We start from the raw sequence: 21,890 nt of genomic DNA on the forward strand, positions 1-21,890 counted from the left end.
ATGGAAATGCAACACGTGAAGGGCTTTTTGTACCAGCTTTTCATTTCTGGTTCTCTTTGTCACAAAAGACTCTTCACTTTTGTAGTTGAAGTCATTTGTAATTATGAATTGTGCTTTTAAAAATTCATCAATGAAATCTTTGATTTAAAAATGAGGTGCCAGAAGAAAAGCACCGGGGGGAAGACTGGAATTTAATGCAGTAGAATAGTTACAGAAAAATCACAAAGGGAGGCTTCTCCCCTAGAGTCGCGTCTTATAAGGCAGCAGGAAGAATGAAGATACAGCATTCAGTTGTATTTTGGAATTGTTATCCAGTGTTATTTGGCATAGCAGTACACAGAAGTTATCTTTGTGCCATATCTTAAATATTTGTGATAAATAAATCCACTGCACACAATTTAGAGATAATGGGCACATGGGGTCACCAACAGAAAAACAGACACAAACATTTAAATACTCAAACCTCTTTTATTTTTTTATTGTCTTTAATCCTGATCTATTGCACAGGCATTTTATTTCATGATCAGAAGTGAATAAATAACTGTGGACTTTGATAAATTCACTCCTTTGTTCATAATCATCAGTTAATTATAGCTCACATATGATGCTTCAGAAACTCATAGTCAAATATAATCCTACTCATTTTGTTATATTATCATTATATTACTTGAAATATCATATATATTATGATAATCATAGATACTCTCTCTACATATATTCACACATACATACATACACATGTAGGAAGTGAAAGTGAAAGTCTTGTCTGACTCTTTGCGAACCCATGGACTATTCAGTCCATGGAATTCTCTAGGCCAGAATAGTGGAGTGGGTAGCCTTTCCCTTCTCCAGGGGATCTTCCCAACCCAGGGATCAAACTGTGGTCTTCCGCATTGTGGGCAGATTCTTTACCAACTGAGCTACCAGGGAAGCCCATACACATGTATAACTAACTATTATTATATATTCAGTCCCCAGGGAAGCATCACTGGCAACTCCTAGCTGTCCCCTCATAGGTCTTGCCCATCCCCACAATCTCTACTGTTTAAAAATAGTGGGGAGAGAGGGAGATGGAACAGGAAAGAGGGAGAGAGGGAGTGGAGGAAGGACGCAGAAGTAACTCAGGACCACGTTGTTTGTCTTGGCTGCAGAGTTTGAGAGACCAGGAGTTTGGTCTCTTCCTTCCTTGCTGCAGCCGTTGGATGCTGTTCATGGTATCATTGAGAGAACCAAGTCCTACATCTTCACACAGAAGCCTATTCTGGTGCCCTTGGTTGGTCCAGACCCGGCCAAGCCATGGAGCTCTCCACAGCAAGCCCACATTCTGCTTCACACCCCATATTAGCTGAGACCCCCCTCCAGTTCCCGCTGCGACCGCTCCCTTGGCACCATCGCCATCAGTCCTGTCCTAACAACAGTTTCTCCAGCCTTTTCAGTGAGCAAGGCTCACTCACCTAGTGCCTTCAAAAAAGGTCACCCTTAACTGAGCCTATGAACCTCTAGCCTTTTTATTGATCAAGGGTCACTAACCCAATAACCTTCAAACATGTGATATTTGGGAAGACTCATAGACCTTTCCTGACAGCATGTCCTAGGTAAGGTGTCCTGTGTGCTAGTCTCTGTTCATCAAAGCTTGCATTTCCTTCTTCCCCGAATCCTTAGACTTCTTATGAAAACAGTTCCTCCTTATCTCTGCTGATAGACTTGAAATGCCAGAGCCACAGAAAATGTCTATGAGATCTTCTCTTACACCTTTTTCTTTTTCTGTCTTTTCTGCTGTGCCTAACATGGGTCCTTTCTTGACCCAAATTTACATAATTTCTGAATATGGCATTAATGATTCAGAATAAAGGAAATATACTTTGATGGAATGTGCTGATTCTACTCTTTGACATCAGAGGCATGGAATAAAATTTTAGATTATCTTGACTCAGTGGTTTAGGACTTCCCAGGTGGTGCTAATGGTAAAGAACCCACCTGCCAGTGTAGGAAACGTAAGAGACGCAGGTTTGATCCCTGGATTGGGAAGATCCCCTGCAGTAAGAAACAGCAACCTACTCCAGTATTCTTGCCTGGAGAATCCCATGGACAGAGGAGCCTAGTGGCCTATGGTCCATGGTATCACAAACAGTTGGACACGACTGAAGAGACTTAGCACAGCGCAGCACTCAGTGGTTTATCTCTTCTATAAGAGGGATCTTATAACATGCAGGGTTTCTTTTTTCAGTTTCTTGTTAAGGAACTTAAAATATTTTAGATTTATATTAACCAGTATGTGATTTTAAATACTCTCATTCCTGAAAAGGAAGAGGGAGTATTAAAAAAAAAAAAAAAACAATGTTTAATTGTCTTTTTTATTATTGCTTTTGGCTAGAATAATTATGTTATGTGAGCCTTAAAAATAAAAAGGGAAGTTAAGCCCTAACAACTTCTGCTATGCTGGGCCATGTGATTTGCACAGCTATGAATATGGTTTAAACTCCCAATCTCGAATAATCCCATAAATTAGTCCTAATGTTTTCTTACCCTGTGGTTATAAAAGGTCCATAATATCAAAACCTTCTGTCACCTCCTACTCATTGAATCCTCTGATCCCTCTCACATCATCAGCTTATCCTTTCTACTAGGTCATTCTCATCACCACCCAGCCTGCTGGTATTTTCCCAGGCTAATAAAATCAAAAGCATCCTCTTGTGATCCCACTTTCCTATCTAGATATTGCCGCACTATTTTGCTCCTCTGAAAACCAAAACTTCTTGAAGAAGCTTTTTGCAAAAAGTATTATTGGTGGAAGAAGGAAGTGAAGTTGCTCAGTTGTGTCCAACCCTTTGTGACCCCATGGACTGTAGCCTGCCAGGCTCCTCCCTCTATGGAATTTTCCAGGCAAGAATACTGGAGCGGTTTGCCATTTCCTTCTCCAGGGGATCATCCTGACCCAGGAATTGAACCCGGGTCTCCTGCACTGCAGGGACTCTTTACCGTCTGAGCCACCAGGGAAGCCTTATTATTGGTGATGGGGAGGATAAATTAAGATATTGAGATTGACACATGCACACTACTATATAAAATGGGCTACCCTGGTGGCTCAGTGGTAAAGAATCCACCTGCCAGTGCAGGAGATACGGGAGACATGGGTTCAATCCCTGGGTCATGAAGTTCCCCTGTAGAAGGAAATGGCAACCCACTCCAGTATTCTTAGCTGGGGAATCCTGTGGACAGAGGGGCCTGGTGGGCTATAGTCCATGGAGTTGCAGAGTTGGAAATGACTTAACAGCTAAAGAGCAACAACAGATATCTAAAATATATAACCAGCAAGAACCCATAGCATAGCACATGGAACTCCAGTCAATATTTAACCTATAAGGGAAAAAAATCTGAAAAGATACATATATATATATATATATGAATCATTTTGCTATACACCCAAAACTAACACAACATTGTAAATCAAATATGTCAATCAAAAAGAAAATTTAGAGAATATTATGATTTCTCACTCCTTTCCCTTTTTTTTTTTTATTCAAGCCAATAGAATTTGCTCCATTCTTTGTGTCAATGCTGCTGGTAGTCAGGTCTCCAAGGGTCTCCATATGGCTGAGCCCAGTTCTGACTTGGGCTGCTGATGGTTCTCTTGACTTTCTGGTCTCTAAACACTGAAGTACCTCGGGATTCAGCCTTGGGTCTCTTCTCCAACCGCATTTACTGTTTGAGGGATCTTATCCAGGATCCTGACTTCAAGAATGCTTCAGATATCCATCTTATCTCTAGCTCAGAACACTCCTCTCTAAACTCTTTTTCCCAGCTGCCTATGTGTACATCTAATGGACATGTCAATCTGAACTTGTGCGGAACCGAATACATAATCTCCTTATTTCTCCAATCGCTCTTCCTGATGTCTCCTCTGAATTAGTGAAAACTCTTGTCCTTTTGATTGCTTAGGTCAATATCTTGGTGTCATTCCTGACTCATCTGCTTTTTTCCCCCACACACATATCTAATCCATCTGCACGCTGGATTGACTGTACCCTCAATGCGTACCTAGAATTTAACTACCTTTCACTCCTTGCACTAGTCCGCGTCATCATCATCATCATCTCATAACAAATTTATGGTAATTACCTCCTAATTTGTCTCTTGACTTTTACTTTGGCTGACGACAGTCTTTTTAAAATACAGCAGAGCAGCCAGTGTTACTCTGTTAACTAGTAAGGGGGAGAAGGGCTCCCATCATTTCCCTGTTCAAAACCCTCTAATAGTGTCTTCCAGCTCAGAGCAAACACCAAAGCCCTTCCAATGCCCTAACGATGCTCTGCGATCTCTCATCCTGCTTTATCTCTGAACCCATATCCTGGAATTCTCACCCCGGCCCACCCTGCTCCTAACACATTGGTCTAATTTCACCCCCCAGCCTCCATGCTCACTTTCTTTGTCCTGTGGTCCTTCTTCCCTTGCTACTGCAGGACAGTGCACTTCCTCATGTCTTTTAGGTCTTTGCTCAAATGGCATCTTTTTCGTGAGCCTCTTCCTGACAAAAACTACCATCCTCCTCCACATCTCTATGCCCTTCCCCTGATTTTTCTTCATAGGATTTGATACTGCGTGATATACCGTATATCTTTAATGTGTTGTTATTTATCATCTGTTTCCCTCCTCTGAAATCTAAGCACTATCGTCACAGGGGTTTATGTAAATAGATTCTGTTCCTTGCTATCTCCCAAGGGCCTGGAATAGTTTCGGAGACAGAGTAAACATTCTGAAATTATTTACTGAATGAATGAATGAAAGGCGTCCTCTCTACTCCAGCCTCTCCTGGCCATTTCTGTCTCTGACTATAGCCCTGCGCAGCCCCCTGGCCTCCTGCCTTCTCGCATACTTGGTGGTGAAGACATAGATTCTCAGGAAGCCCAGCTGGATCCTTCCTGCTGCGATGTCTGATGTGCTCTTTCCCTTCTGTGTTCTCAACAAACTCCCCGAATGCCAACTCTGTCCTCGGTGTTTCGCTAGACTTTGTACATGATATCTGTTCTAACGTAATCCTTCCAACCCAGGAACAGGGCTGTGGGGCTTGGTTCTCTGCTCCTATAATTCTTTCTGGTGTTAGAATTTGATCTATTGAGTCCTATTTTCCCTGGTAGCTTCCAGTCTAAGCCACGGCGTTCTCTCCCTCTGACTTGCAGAACTAGTAAGTCCTTTTCTGTGGCACTGACCGCCTCCTGGGAGAGGGTCAGGACCAGAGATAAGGAACCAAGTAGAAGATCAAGGTTGGTTCAGTTCAGTTCAGTCACTCATTCGTGTCTGACTCTTTGTGAGCCCACGGACTGCAGCACGCCAGGCCTCCCTGTCCATCACCAACTCCCAGAGCTTGCTCAAACTCATGTCCATTGAGTCAGTGATGCCATCCAACCATCTCATCCTCTGTCATCCCCTTCTCCTCCTTCACTCTTTCCCAGCATCAGGGTCTTTTCAAATGAGTCAGTTCTTCCCATCAGGTGCCCAAAGTTGGTTGAGGGCTAATTTTCTTAGGGACATCAGCAGAATAATCATTTGCATATGTTGAATACTTGCTATGATTTAGAGACTGTGCTGAGAACTCTATTATTATCTCATTTAGGTGCTTTGACTCCCTCCATTTGACCAGGGAAGGGATGAGACTTAAAACTTTTCAGCAACCGGCCCAAGTGTCACAACTGACTACTGGATACTGGCTCTAGGACTTAGATCTTGGTAATTCAAACTCAGAGCCCTTGATCACAGGCTGGAGGTATATCGGCAGGCAAATTAATTGGATTAGCATTTTTCAGGTGCATACACTGTGCCAGGCACTGTACTAAGGGTAAGGACATCATCTGAGAAGCAGGAGCAGCGAGTCTTTCTGCATTAAACCTTGGAGCTAGAGCAGGTGGAAAATATTAAGTAATCATAAGCAAAGACTGAAATTTTTACACAGATATAAACATGTCACTGAATACTTTTGGAAGTGTGCCTTCCCACCATTTAATATTTAATCTTTATAATTTCCCTTCAGAAGAGGCCCATCAGACTTTGATTGTGGGTCCTCTTCAGCCCTTAGAGCTTTATTTTCTCTGAAATAATTACTATTTCACTGGTAACTTGCTATTCGTATGCGCGTGTGTTTTGTCTGCTTAAGTATGCTTTATCATCAGCCTGTAAAGGCTTTCTATTTATTCAGTGATTATTTCCCTAAGATTCTTACTTTTCTTTCTTTCAAACAGAATGTTCTCAATATATGCTCACTGAATACATCCTGCATAAGGAGACACTTTTTTCTATATACTCCTTTTGAACGAGAAGATGAAAGTACCAGTGGGTAGAGAATTTATCAAAAGCCATGTAGCTGGGCATGGAATTAGAACACCCAAATATCTGAGCTTAGTATCTAAAATGTGTGCTTTAGTCCCCTGCATCCTTAAGAAAGATATTCAGATGTCAGCAGTAGATAAATTGTAATAGAAGAGGTGTAACTCAGCTCTCTGTGTGAAAAACTGGGTCTTATAGAATTAAGCAAGCATATTCATTAGGCACTGAGAATTGGACAATTGCCCATCAAATCCTCACTGAGCTTGGGAAACTGACACGACGTAGAGATTTTTAATTTGCAAGTATCTACTTGACACATTCCACAGGTGAAAATGTCGGTTTCCCCGCATCCACAGGGGCTCAAATGTGTCCTGACAGTTCTAAGGCTCAGAACACAAACCATCACTTTCAGCTCAGGTTGGAAAGAGTTGACAGTGAGAAACCAGAGGGGGATTCTCTGCAGGCAGTAGGCACTGCCTGCTTTGTTTTCCTGTTTTATTTCTTCCCATGGAAATTACATTTCTTATACCTAAGTTTACTTTTTAAAGTGGCTTTTTTTTCTGGAGCAACAGAAATCCTGCCTGTGCCACAGCTGAGTTTTTGAGAGACAGTGTGACTGAGTTGGGCTTCCCTGGTGGGTCAGACGGTTTAAAAAAAATCTGCCTGCGATGCAGGAGACCCGGGTTCAATTCCTGGGTCGGGGAGATCCCCTGGAGAAAAGAATGGCAACCCACTCCAGTATTCTTGCCTGGAGAATCCCTGGACAGGGGAGCCTGGTGGGCTATGGTCCATAGGATTGCAAAGAATTGGACACGACTGAAGTGACTTAGCGTGCATGCTTGCACGTTGACGGAGTTGATATCTCTCCTTTCTTAATCACATCAGAGGAATATATGGAAATATGGAGGCTTTTAAAAGAGATTCTTTTTGTATTAATTTGATAGCCAAGGATTGTTCTTTCAGACTAAGGTGACCAGCTGTCCCAGAGTTCAAACTGGGGAAGTATGGGGGCACTGCCATAGAAATTAGCTGTCCTGTTTAGATCACTCTACCAAACTTTGGAGTCATGCAGTCTACTAATTAGGAGGGACCCTCACCTGTTCAGTAAGTCCTACAAATCAATAAATGGTTACAATTAGTCTGCTTTTGATGATATATTTTCCAACAATTAGTGGTGAGGTAGTGGTTCCTAAAGATGAGAGGAACTGATTTAGGCAACTCCCAGCCAAGGATCATGACATATCTTTTGCTGACTTTTTTCTCCCTTTCTTTTGGCCTGTAAACTTCCCTTTCACGTTTTCAAGCCAAAGGGATATTTCTCAGCAAGTGCACAAGGGCAGTCTGTGGCCCTTTATTTCCTGAGCCTCACGGTCATTAGAGGTACAATAGCCACCTCATGTCTCTGGGCTGCCTCAAGTTTTATGCCCTCGGGGTCGCCAGCATCACAACTGATCTGGAAAGAGGCTCAGACCCCTTATCCTGACAAAGGAGCATCTGTTGAAGGTCTTTTGCCTGAAGTGGTTCTATTCACTAGCTTAGCCTTTTAAATCACCAGCCCCATTGTTCAAGGTATTTCTTGGGAAAGGGCATGTGTAGGTCCTCTAACTCTGTTTGTTTAGTTAATGTAGAAAACATCTCTCCTTAGGGTCTGTCACCTCAAGACTGATCACAATGGCAACAATAACAACCCCATCACCAACTTAAATTTATTTATTTGAATTTGAATTTGATTTTGTATTGGAGTATAGTTGATTTACAATTGTGCTAGTTTCAGACATGTGGCTGAGTGATATAGTTGTTCACACACTTATATCCATTCATTTTCAGATTATTTTCCTGTATAGGTTGTTAGAGAATATTGAGTAGAGTTCCCGCTGCTATATAGTAGGGTCTTGTTGATTACCTATCTTACATGTTAATTGTATGTGTAATGTTAGTTCCAAGCTCCTAATTTATTCCTCTCCCCGACACCCCACATTTCCCCTTTGGTCACCATACATTTGCTTTCGAAGTCTGTGTGTCTTAAATTGATAGAGCTCTTCCTGCCTTTCCCTGTTTGGGGCAGGACAGTATTTCTCTTAATTCTTGTGTGTGCACAGGGGAAACAGCTGATTATACGCATTTTATAATTGATAAAGCATGCTTGCTTTTTCGGGGTGAATTGGGTTTTTATAAAAATGAATTCAATGCTTGTTCATAAATTGCATTACTAGAAATAGTTATTGAATTATCTTTTCTTCATATTTTATAGTCAAGTAGTTTCATAGTTAAACTCAATAAAAACAACTTTCATGAAACTAGCTGCATGACTTACTGCAAGCCTACCTCCCAGCTCCAGGCCTTGTGTCGAGCAACATGCTTTCAAGATCTTTCATCCAACCCAATTTCATGCCGAAATAGGGGTGTGCAGCGGGAAGCCAAGAAGACACTGAGTAACATGTCCATGGTTGATCTAACATACCAATAATAGGGCTTCTTAATGGACACAGTAAAAATTCACATAAAATTGTAATGCAATTTGAAAACCTTCAGAGAACATTTAACCTTATGAAGTCCTCACTACCCATTCTGTTTCTTAGATGTTTGGGGATATTTGTTGAGAAGATGCTTCAGGGAAGCAGTTTCAGAATCCTTGGTTCTATTCCATTTCAGCCTCTTGTACGTGGATGCACATTCTGTACCTTTCAAAAGATTTGTTGGCCTTGATTGGTATCCTGGCATTTATCTTGCTTGTAATTGCAATATTGGCAATTCTACTTAAATTGCAAAATTCATTGATGACATTTCTTCCTTATAACTTAGGCTGAAATGAAACTACATGTAGTCTTCTGGAGGTTTCAAATTAGAACACACTGTGCAGGAAGCCTTCTGAGTTTCCACAATAAAAAGGAAATGTATCTCATAGTTGCTGAATGCTTACTGTATATCAGACACTTAGCTAAGCACTTTATATACATTTGTTAAAAGTGCTGTGAATTGCCTTCATTATTGTGGCATCTCTCATCTTCATTTTGAAGATGAGAAAACAGAGGTTCAGACACTAGAATCAACTTGCCCAAGATGACACAGGTGGTATAGAGCAGAGCTGGACTTGCAGACCCAGGTAGCCTGAGCTGGAGTCCATGTCCTCAGTTACTTGTTGTTGGAGTATTTCAAGAACAGTTCCTATAAAGAAGATTCTGGACGATGAGTTCTATTCCTTTGATGAAAATTTTACTTACACAGATTATCATCACAAATCAATGAAGAAACATGGTTACACTCATTCACTGCACAGAGATTTTGTACCCCGACTATAAGCCAGGCTCTGTGGATACAGACATCAGTGAGGCAAGTTCTCTTCCGTGGAGAAGCTCGCAATGTGGTGGAGGAGGAGACAGGCTTATAAATAAAGTATGAAACAATTAAATCGTGACAAGATGAAAAAATAAGAGCCACAGAAAAGGTAGACAGAGAATACAGCCCAGGAATATGTTACACCCAGATTTAGAATTCATATGGGGAGTTGAGGTAATGTAATGACCATAAAAATTGTTCCTCTAAAGGGCTGAATATAATGAAGGACAAGGAGGAGCAGAGATGAGGATAAAGATGGAATAAATCTCAAGTGAGTCTTTGAGACTCACGGGATAATTTTGCCAGACTCATTGGAAGCATTTAATTGCTAATTCTTACTAGGTTCTGAAATCAATTTCATTGGCAAACCTCATCCCATGCCTTCAAGCAAAACTTCCAAGTTAATGGTAGCATTTGTTTCTCATTAATTTCTGTGGTTTTCTTAATGGCCAATTTGAAGGCTTATTAATAGTTAATACATTTAGCATTATAAGCATTATCATTAATAAAACAGATGCAAAATTACTACCACAAACAATGATTGCCGTGGTAAAAAGCCAAGGGACTTAAACAGTTGGGAGAGTTGGACTGAGTGAACCCTCAGAGGGCCAATGATGTCCTTCAGTTGTCTTATTGTCCCATGATTGCAGACTGCACATCTATTTCAAAACTCATAGATGTCACTACATTAAACTTACGTTTGTTTTTAAAGATATAACTTAAAAAGGTAAGGGTTTGTTTACCTGCTCCTCTCCTTTCTTGAAGACCAGACCTGCAGCCACTACATGTAGTCTATTATTATGCATAGTTCTTTTTTTGTTTGTTTTTTATTTATTTATTTATTTTGAGTCAGCTGTGCTTTTATTTTTTATTTTATTTTTTAACTTTAGAATATTGTATTGGTTTTGCCATATATCAACAAGAATCCACCACAGGTATACACGTGTTCCCCATCCTGAACCCTCCTCCCTCTTCCCTCCCGGTACCATCCCTCTGGGTCGTCCCAGTGCACCAGCCCCAAGCATCCAGTATCGTGCATCGAACCTGGACTGGCGACTCATTTCATATATGATATTATACACGTTTCAGTGAAACTTCTGGCCACATAGCACAGCATGTGGAATCTTAGTTCCCCTCCAGGGATTGAACCTGAGTTTCCTGAATTGGAAGCATGAAGTCTCAACTGCTGGACTGCCAGGGAAGTCCCATTCTTATGCTTAACTTTTGACCACCTACGCTGTTTATAAACTGACAACAGATTAAACACCTAATGTACGCTAACTTTAGATTTGTACTTATCACTGAAAAAAAGATTAAAGCCATCCCTAGTGATGTTGCTGTTAGCCAATAGTTTGATTTAGGCAACTTTGCATGTGGAAAAATGTTTATTCAATTCTGTGAATATTAAGATGTGCTTATTTTACAAGAATGAGTGCGAAACTGGAGGTCGATACTCACACCAGTGGTAAGATATAAAAGTCTCATAAACTTTGATAATTACAGAAGAAATTAGGTTTGACAAAAGTGATGAAATGTTAGCTTTAATTGGATGTTCATCTGACTTAGGTCAGTATGGTAATCACCCTCTGGAGAAGGGCATGGCAACTCACTCCAGTATTCTTACCTGGAGAATCCCATGGACAGAGGAGCCTATAGTCTGTAGACAGAGGGCTGTAGTCCACGGGCTTGCAAAAGTGTCGGAAACCACTGAGCGGCTAACCACACACATGATAACCAAGAAATGCTAACTACTATGATAAACAAAATCTCAGTAGTTTAATCAATGTAATAAAGGTTTTCAGTTGCTCACGTTACAGCCGAATAGGAAGCTGTGGGTATCTCTCTATTCCACAGAGTGATTCTGAGACCCAGGCATCTTCTTCTTGTGGCCCTACATGTCAGAAGCCTCACAGTGTCCATCAGATCTCCTGCCTCCAGCTGGCAGATGCGGGGTGAAGAACAGGTGGAGATCACATAGAATTTGGGAGAAAGGCCTGGGAGTGGCACATATCACTTTTACAGACATTCTTTGAACAGACTGCAGTCACGTGGCCCCAGGGATCACAGATGTGCCTGATCCTGTGCTCTGGACAGAAAGGAAAGGGACTCCTTTGGTCACAGTTGCTCAGATGTGTATTTGATTGTGAAGAAACAGAAAAAAGATGGAGTACCCCGTAAATAGTGGCCGAATTTTAAAAGTTGTCCATCAGAAGCAAATAGAGCCTAGGATTTGATGATTTGTGGCACTTTAGGAATAGACCTGATCCTCCTCCTACCATTGCCTTGCTCTGATATATGTCCAGAGGTCTCCAGTCTTTTTGGTATCAGGCACCAGTTTTATGGAAGACAGTTTTTCAAAAGACCTGGGAGGGGATGGTTTGGGGATGATTCAGACACATTATATTTGTTGTACACTTTATTTCTAATCTAATGCCACCACTGATCTGACAGGAGGGGCCAGTCCATGGCCCAGAGGTTGGGGACCCCTGAATTGTAGGCTGTTGTGGGCTTATGGAAATGGGAATAGAAATAGATATCCAGTTAGATTGCAAGTAGCCTCCCCTTCCCTCATGGCTCAGTCAGTAAAGAATCTTCCTGCAATGCAGGAGACCTGGGTTAGATTCCTGGGTCAGGGAAGATCCACTGGAGAAGGAAATGACAACCCACTGCACTATTCTTGCCTGGAGAATCCCATGGACAGAGGAGCTAGGCGGACTACGGTCCATGGGGTTGCAAGAGCTGGACATGACTTAGCAACTAAACCACAACCTCCCCTTCTGCAGGCATTGGGTTCTAAAAAATTTAAAGAAGAAATATAAATTGTGAGTATTTTTCCTACAAAGCTTTGAATGTCCCTGACAAACCTAACTTTCAGTATAACAGTCTAGATTTTTCTGACTGTCAAATCTCTGGTAACATCAAAGAAGGGCTCTGCATCTTTTAATTGAATCAATATATCTTGGGATTGACCAAGACAGTCATGTTGGAGTAACACCTACAGAGAGGCAGGAGGGGAATTCCAAATTCCAGGATAGAAGAGATTTCGTTGGAGGGATTTCCAAGCAAGTGGGAGACTTCCAAATGATTAAGTCAGGAAGCCTGGCAACTTCCCATACAAGTGTCCCTCAGTGTTGGCTAATTCTCCACACACAACATAAGCACTCTCCAGTGGGAGACAAAATATCATATTCCCTGACAGCTTTAAAAGAGTATAAAGCTATGAATTGGCTGTTGATCCTTTTATCACACTCATTGTCTCTAGAATTAAATCTTGATCTCCTGAAGGGCAGGGCTCTAACCTTCAAATCTAATTTTGTGTCACAAACACAGTAAAAGTTAAAGAACTGTTCACTTACAGTAACCAATAGGCAGGCTCTGCCATAAGACACTTAAAAAGAAGAATCTCACCCCCAACCCTGACCTCCTGGTGCGGAGGCGATCCTCAGTCTTTTTCTCAAGCAACGGGTTATGTGGGTTCTACTCTCTTCTCACCCTGAAAATAGAATGTCAACTCCCTTCGCTGACTGCTTTCTTCTTTGCCCTGTAAAAGAGAACGCGATGCCCTTTTTTCATCAGCATTTGTTGTTATTGAGGGTTATCATTTATGCTTCAGGATCAATCATGATTAGATTCAACAAATCATCTGTGAAAGACTGCATTCTATCGACTTAGGCAAATCCAGAGAAAAACAACAGAAATTATTCTTCAGCAGCCCCTAGCTCAGGATTATGGTATAAACCTATTTCTAAGCTCAATGTCTTGCAAGAGGAAGGAATTGGATGGAGCTAAATGGAAGGAAACCCACAGTAAATATTTATCAGAATGATGACCAATAAGACAGGTTCTTCTCATAGGTGTTTCTAAGCCCTGCAATCAAATGAGCCCTCCAAAGGTGTTTTTTTTTTTTTTTTAAATAACATGGAAAGGACTCATGAAAAATTAGTATTCTCAAAAGTTTTGGAATACTTTGCATGACCTTGCTGAACCTTGAGTTTTCATTATTGTTTCTCTCATATGGAAATGTTTGCAGCTCTGTCTTACGTGAAAGGCAGAGAAATGAAAAGAAATCTGCGATAATGAAGTCAGTTTTCATTGCAGAAGAATGGCCTCATGGCTTCCTGAGGCAGCAGAGAGGGAGGGCAGGACCTCCTGAAGACCTGCTGGAGGTTGCCCCATTGCACGGAACTGCTGGACCAGAAGAAGGTTGCATAGATATCCCAAAGTTTGTTTTTGTTTTTTTTTTTTTGTTTGTTTTAAACTGCGTTGTCAGCCACACAATTGCCTGATTCATGCTATGTCTGGAAGAAATTTTGTAAAAGAAGATGCTTTTGAGCAAGGTGTGATAGTTCTTTACAGCAGCCTTCTGCAACCTTTTTGGCACCAGGGACCAGTTTCATGGAAGACTTTTTTTCCATGGACTGGGGGAAGGGATGGGGTGATGGTTTCCAGATGACTCAAACGCATAACATTTATTGTGTACTTTATTTCTATTATTATTACATCAGCTCCACCTCAGATCGTCAGGCTTTAGACCCCTAAGGTTAGGGACCCCTGCTTTACAGGATGTCTTTTATCCTGTGGTAAATAGAGGTATACCAGGAGATTGTTTTTACCCTCATCCACAGAACTCCCTGCCGTGCTATTCCCCTGTCCTAGGGGCTTCCCGGCTCGGCCCTGGTGGCTCAGATAGTAAAGAGTCTGCCTGCAGTGCGGGAGACCAGGGTGCGACCCCTGGGTTGGGAAGATCCCCTGGAGAAGGAAATGGCAACCCACTCCAGTATTCTTGCCTAGAGAATCCCATGGGCAGAGGAGCCTGGCGAGCTACAATCCTTGAGGTCGCAGAGTCTGACACAACTGAGCAACTGACACTTTCACTTTCAGCGGGTTTCCCCTGTGGCTCAGTGGTAAAGAATCTGCCTGCCAGTGCAGGAAATGAGGGTTCCAACCGTGGGTCTGGAAGATGCCCTGGAGAAGGAAATAACAAGCTACTCCACTCGTTTTGCCTGGGAAATCCCATGGACAGAGGAGCCTGGTGGGCTACACTCCACAGGGTCACTAAGAGTCAAACAGGACTGAAGCATCTGAGCATGCACGCGTACACACAAGCAGGGAACTGGGGTCTCCAGACCACCCCAGCCTCTCCTCCGTTCAGGCCCACTGACTGCACCTACCTGACCTCTCCTCTAGTGGGAGCCATTCCCACTCCTCTTTAATCCCATCAAACTGATTCCTCTTAATTCCTTTCCTTTCAGTGATTTGCTTGGCTGACTAAGCAAATTTGTTGAACTGGGTAATGGTGTAGACTTACCCTTTCTATTTATTTCACCATCACTTACTGCATACCTACTTTGTGCTGGCCTCTAGGGAGCATTAAATGAATAAGGTGTGATTTGCTTCTAAAAGGCACACAATGGTCTAGAACTTAATATATTATATTTCTCTGTAAACAGATTTGTGTTGTAAAGGACTACAGTGGGCCTTAAGCCAAAGGAACAGAAAGCATTTAGCTGTCGTGAGGTATCACCTCACACCAGTCCAAATGGCCATCATCAAAAAGTCAACAAACAATAAATGTTGGAGAGGGTGTGGGGAAAAGGAAATCCTCCTACATTGTTAGAAGGAATGTAAAGTGGTACAGTCACTATTGAGAACAGTATGGAGGTTCCTTAACAAATTAAAACTAGAACCACCATATGACCTAGCAATCCCACTCCTGGGCATATATCCAGAGAAAACCATAATCTGAAAAGGTACTTTCACCCCTGTGTTTGCGGCAGCGCTATTTACAATAGGCAAGACGTGGAAGCAACCTAGTGCCCACCTACTATTTTCAAGAAGATGTGCTATGTATGTGTGACAGAGTATTGCTTAGCCATAAAAAGGAATGAAATAATGCCATTTGTAGCAACTTGGATGGACCTAGAGATTATCATGCTAGGTAAAGTAAGTAAGGCAAAGACAAATATCATATGATATCAGTCACATGTGGAATCTAATTTTAAAAATGATGCAAATGAACTTATTTACAAAGCAGAAACAGACTTACCAATATGGAAAAGAAATATGGTTACCAAAGGGTAAATCTGGGTTGAGGGATAAATCAGGTGCTTGGGATGAACATGCAGACTCTACTATAGATAGATAACCAAGAAGGACATGCTGATTAGCACAGGGAACTCTACTACAAGAGAAAAAAATCTACACAAGAATAAATATATCTATTTGTGTAACTGAACCACTTTGCTGTACAGCCGAAACTAACACATCATTGTAAATCAACTATACTCCAGTAAAATGAAAAAATTTGAAAAGTTAACATTTCATGCATAGCTGATAGGGTCATCTTTTTGTTTGGGATCTAGAGGAATACCGATGGTTGGGGAACTCATCCAAAACTATAGTGTGACTGTATATGGGATAGCCTGCAACACAGCCTCGGTGGACTCAAGTTTTAGCTCTTTGTTCATCGTATCACTTAGGGATGGGAGGGAAGGCGTAATTGACAATACACGCTTTCTGTGCTTGCCCGCTAAAATAACCACCATATAGTAGCATGTGTTGAAGAGCCTCTGGGGATGTTCCAGTCATCCATGGCCTTCCTTCACACGTTGTATCCCTAGAGATGTGTGGAATTCAGTTTTCAGTGTTGCCGATTCGGTGGACTGAGTTTGGTGGATTCACTGGCAGAGGGAAATTCGAAGCCCAGCACTGAAATCTACTTTTGGCTTCAGATGCTGTTGTCCTGCTGCCAACTGAGTGTGTCATTTTCATGAATCACTGTCTTTATTCTTGAAGGGAGAAGAAAGCTCTTCTGGGTCAGCTGACATAACCATCATGAGGGTGACCTCAGTGTTTCTTTTCTGGCCCAGGTCCAGGCTTGCAGCCCATCTTCACAGAGTGTTGTAGCACTTTTAATTCGGGACGGTATTTGACAAACCCCAGATGCACATAGGGAGGAGGCAGTCAAGGGGTGGAGGATGCTGGGCTAGAAACTGGTACAGGAGGAGGAAGACAACAAAGCCCTCTTGACTGGATAAGTTGTTCACCTTCAACCCTTGCCCCCTCCCCTGGATCCTATCTTTCACAGTGATGCCAGCCATGTCTGTCCACTTTAGGAAAGCTTAGGCCTCAAAACCTAAAGCCGTAATTTGGAAATGTTTCTTTCGGAAAGTCTGTTACTAATGAGCAAACCAAGTTTTGGAAAAAATCAAGTTGTTTTCAAAGTCGCCCAGTGTTGGCAATCCAGTTCCCTAGATGGTCCTGTTGTTTTTAGAAGCTGATTTCTGCTTTGAGCTTAGGGGCTCATGGTTCAGGGAAAGGATGCTTCCGGACTTCTGGAATATGTGGGCTCCAGCCTTGCTGCCAGGATTATGGTTGTCAGAAGTCCCCAGCCCTTCGTTTCTGGCTCTCACCTCACCTTTTAGAGGAAGACTGGGGCAGCCTGGACTTTTCATTTTGTTTTTTAATAATTTTTATTTTATATGTAAGTATAATTAATTTACAGTGTTGTGTTAGTTTCACGTGTATGGCAGAGTTTTTAAGTTTTATATATACACACACACACACATCATATCTAATTCAGATTCTTTTCCCATGTAGGTTATTACAAAGTACTGAGTAGAGTTCCTTGTGTTATACAGTAGGTCCTTGTTCATTATGTTTTATATACAGTTCTGTGTATATGTTCATCCCAGCCTCCTAATTTACCTGCCCCCCACCTTTCCCCCCATATGTTTTCTAAGTCTGTGAGTCTGTTTTGTTTAACAGATCAGTTGGCATTTCTCATACTACATCACCTTCCTGCATGTTTAACTTGACGTTGCTTATCTTCCTACAGACCCTCTCTTTACTTTCTCAGTGGAGTCTTTCTGGCCAGAGACTCAATTCCTCCTATAAATTAACTTTGAAATAGTGAGCGAGGAGGGTCCACCAAAGCACCATCCACTGTCTTCTGATGTATTTCTCAGGTCTAGCAAAGAGCCTGAATTCAGCTGACAGGCCACATTTTGTTTTAAATCAGTGGATATAGTCTTGCTAAAAACTTTGCTGTCTCCAAGGTGCTTTAGGCTTAATCCTGTTGAACTCTTTATGGGAACAACTTAAGCAGAAGAAAATCTCTTCAACTTTTTGTCCTTAAATTCTAATAGGCTTATCAGAGAAAAATAATGAGCAATCCATACAACATTACCATACTGGTGTAGAGAGATAAGGGGGTAAAAGAAGAAGAAGGTGGACACTGTGGTCAAGAGGACAGGAGATTGAGAAGAATGCAGGAAAAATGTCCAGGACTCCAAACAAACCAACCTTTCAGGCATCCTCTCTGCTTTCTCCTTGTCTGCCGATTTCAAGCCTGTTGGACACATCAGTTTAAGAAGTCTAGTTTGATATAGTAATGAATTTAAATGTCAGGCCCCAGGGTCTCTTGACCTTGGCTTCAGTCTTGGTGACAAAAGCAAACCCTTCCATCACCCACTAAGCTCACTGGAGCTGCGTAGAGTTGCAGGATTTCATAGGTCAGGAAGTGGAGGCCCAGAGAAGTGAAGTCAATTGTCCGTGACCCCGCAGCTTGCTCAAGACAGACCCAGGAAACAACTCAGATCTCTCCCCCTCCAGCTGGATCTTCCCTTCCATGCTCTCTAGGCTCAGAGAGCCCAGGCAATGACTTTCAAATTAGGTTCTGGAGGACAATGGAGTGGGGTCTCCAGACTGGTTTTCTTTACTCTGTTGCTTAATGGGCTTCACCATTTGGTCTTTAATATTCTTCTCATTTCCTGAACTGGTGTTCACTAAAGTTTGTGGTGGTTGTTCAGTTGCTCAGTCGTGTCTGACTCTTTGCGACCCCATGGACTGCAGCACGCCAGGCTTGACCATCCTTCACCATCTCCTGGAGCTTGCTCAGACTCATGTCCGTTGGGTGGGTGATGCCATCCAGCCACCTCATCCTCTGTCGTCCCCTTCTCCTCCTGCCCTCAAGCTTTCCCAGCATCAGGGTCTTTTCCAATGAGGGCTCTTTGTGTCACATGGGCAAAGTACTGGAGCTTCAGTTTTAATAAATTATACCTCTGCTATTGACACTCTTCTTTAGGCTTTCTCTAAGTTGAATAAGAACATATAGAGAAGTTCTGAGAGAACGGAACTCAGCTTTAAACGTGCTGCTGCCAGCTCCCCACCCCCATAGTAACGTGTACAGAAGCTGATGTCTAATCACAGGCAGTCTGGCTGGAACCCAGGAAATGCTTGATCTACCTGCAGTTTACTTTCTCCGTATCTAGAGATAGATAATACTTAAGCAATTTTATGGGGATGTTTTAAGGCCTTTCTACTGACTTCCAGATGGAAAATAGAATGCGTTCTAGACACATTCAAATTCAGTAGTAAAGCATCAGGGTAAAGCTAATATGAAAATAACCATTTGCAAGAAAATGAACACAAAGCTCCAACACTGGCAGGAAATAATGTGTGCAAGGTGGATAATAAATAATACCATTAAACCCTTGTATCATTCCCGCTTTCTGTCAAGGTAAAAGACTCGATATTTATAGCTGGGCCTGTAATTACTTTTGTGCTTGAAACAGGAAAAAATTGGGTTGGTGAAACAGGAAGGTGAGAGCCAGTGTTTTTTTATTTTTTTTTCCCCTATGGGGATGGAGGTAGAGATGGAATGAGGTTTCATTTTCCTGAAAATAGAAGGAGTTCTTATCACCCTCTTCTTTCTACCTGCCACCCAAGAAAGGAAGAGTTGTTCCATTTAAGCCATTAGGAGAGATTCTTGGGCTGTCCAAGCTATGTGGTAAGGAGATTATAGAAGAGGGTGTGGGTAAAAGGGGGGGGGGTAGAATTAAGGAAAGGTTTGTAGAACAAAGGACATATATTAATTAAAGGTAATAATTCTAAATTTCCCCAGTGTCTTTCTGTCTAGCAGACAGATTGTTGCTTAGTCGCTAAGTCATGTCTGACTCTTTTGTGACCCCGTGGACTGTAACTCACCAGGCTCCTCTGTCCATAGGATTTTCCATGCAAGAATACTGGGATAGGTTGTCCTTTCCTTCTCCAGGTATCTTCCTGACCCAGGGATCGAACCAGCATCTGCAGCATTGGCTAGCAGATTGTTTCTACCACTGAGCCACCAGGGAAGCCTCAGACAGAGAGATTGCTTGCAACTATTAGAGCTTGAATCTTAATTTCCATCAGGGTTCTAACCCCATCAGTCCCATTCCCACCCTACTGTACCTTCTATGATCGTCCATATTTTAAAGAAAATCACTGGACATAATTTTAGCAAAACTAATTCTCTTCCAGATAATAATTGCATGCATGCTTTCGAAAGAACTTTGATACTATCTTGAAACATCTGAATCCTTAAATAACCAACTGAAGGAAAGCTCTAGAGATAGATACAAGCCAGCCTTCTCACCAAAGTCAGCTTTCTTACCTACAGCACGAGCTCAGTGAAAATCAAAATCGTCCTCTGTGAGTTTCAAGGCTAAAAATGAGATGCTTGTAGCTACGGCGCCTGAGAGCTTCAACCATAGTTTATATTCCATAAATGTAGATACGTTGTCTCTTTTCCCTTTTGTTCTTTTTCTTTCCTTTCTGACAGAAACCATTTGAAGTTTTATTTCAAATCATCTGGTTTGTCTGCGTAATGAACCTGAGATTGAGACCCGGGATTGTTTTAGTGGGAGTGTGTATGTGTGTGGGGGGGCACATTTGTGTGTCTTCCTGTTGATGTTTAATTAAGCTGATGTGAAATGCTCTCTGAGCCAAAGACAGCAGTTTTTCCTTTACTCATTTAATGTTGCGCAGATAGGGTGAGCCTCTCATTTGTATAATCTGTCATGTAATACCATTGCCTTTTAAGCATGCTGGCTTAGTCAAAAGCATTCATTTACATGGGGATAAAAATTTAATTACACCCTTTGACCTTTACCCATGTGTTAGAGATGATGTAGTGTCTTGGGGAGATGGCATTAAATGAGCAAGGTTTTCATTCCTAGTTCTGGGTCTGCTTGTAATTGGCTGGGTGACTTTGGATAAGCCACTTCCCCTAAAATCCAATGTAGGTTAACTGCTTCATGCAAAAAAACCTCACAGTAGAATTTTATTTCCCACTCTGGTAGTAAGATGGGCTACATAGAACTTACAACCTAAGCATGAGAATCATGTAAATGTCACGTATGAGTGCCTTGGGGAAGATAGTAGAGAACAAACTAAAAGTATGATAGGATGAAGTTTTGCTTCTGTCTTTTCATTGTATGTGAGAAAAGCCTGATTTTAACAGGTATGAGAAAAATGGTGGACTTATGAGCCAACCCTTCCCACGGCAGTCTTCATAACGTGAAGCCATGGAAAGATTTACCAGCGTCGTGGCCTCAGAGCTTGGTAGAGCAGGCGTTTGTGACGCTAGGATCTTCCTTCTTTGGTGCCCCCTGCAGTTTGGATTCCTCCTGTCTTATGACATGTGTCAGTCGCCCAGTCGTGTTGGAGCCTTTGCAGCCCCGTGGACTGTGGCCTGCCAGGTTCCTCTCGCGATGAGTCAGCATATTCCACCAGGTAGTACTGGTGGCTGATGCCTCTTCATGGCTGATGCCGCTTCTTGTAATGCACCTTAAATCGTCATTTTCTGAAAAGGAACTGACTTGATGTTGGAGCCTCCCAAATCTTGAGAAGGGGTTGGATTCCAAGATGGTTAGATGTGTGGCCCTATAGCCATGGACAGAGTCACCCTGTAGTAATATGAAGGATGGGGGAGGGTTACCATCTTTTTTGCCCATTCACATTACCATCTTCTCGATTGGATGCCAGAGGTTCCCAGTATCCCATTATTGAGCCCCAGCAGGAAGCGTCTTATACTATGAACATTATCTTTCTTCCTCTCTTAGATGCAATATGCCTTTTCCTTTGTCCTGAATCCTCAGATCCATGTTTTCTGCTAGGCTAATCTGATAAATTAATCCCTGCTGAGGGATTTTTGGTTAATCATGACTTAAGAAGCTAATACTCTCATGGGTGCAGTCTCACAGAAGCCTTCAACATCTTTAATTGTAGGAGGAATATTCAGTTTTTACCGAACACATACTACATGCAAGGAAAGCATTGTGCTAGAAAATGCAGGTCATGCACAGGCAGTTGAGGTATGGCTTGTTGGTGTGGGAAGGAAGCTTGTTGGCCCTGGTTTGAGATTGCTAACACTAGGCATTATCTTCAGGAAAGCCAGCTGACTTCTGTTCCTCAGC

The 21,890-nt window shown here is 42.1% G+C and overlaps 1 protein-coding gene and 1 long non-coding RNA gene across 11 annotated transcripts in view; both read left to right on the forward strand.

The window, feature by feature from the left end:
- The window catches only part of LOC129636002 (uncharacterized), a 68,493-nt gene extending 66,651 nt beyond the window's left edge, over positions 1 to 1,842 (forward strand). Inside the window, exon 3 of the long non-coding RNA XR_008706587.1 lies at positions 1,152 to 1,842. This is a non-coding gene — a long non-coding RNA (uncharacterized LOC129636002). The remainder of the gene's footprint in view (positions 1 to 1,151) is intronic.
- Positions 1 to 21,890, forward strand: part of DCC (DCC netrin 1 receptor) — a 1,416,568-nt gene that overhangs the window by 239,599 nt on the left and 1,155,079 nt on the right. The gene's annotated exons all lie outside the window — the stretch shown is intronic.

This window comes from Bubalus kerabau, chromosome 21 (genome assembly GCF_029407905.1).
Source record: "Bubalus kerabau isolate K-KA32 ecotype Philippines breed swamp buffalo chromosome 21, PCC_UOA_SB_1v2, whole genome shotgun sequence".
NCBI lineage: Eukaryota > Metazoa > Chordata > Mammalia > Artiodactyla > Bovidae > Bubalus > Bubalus kerabau.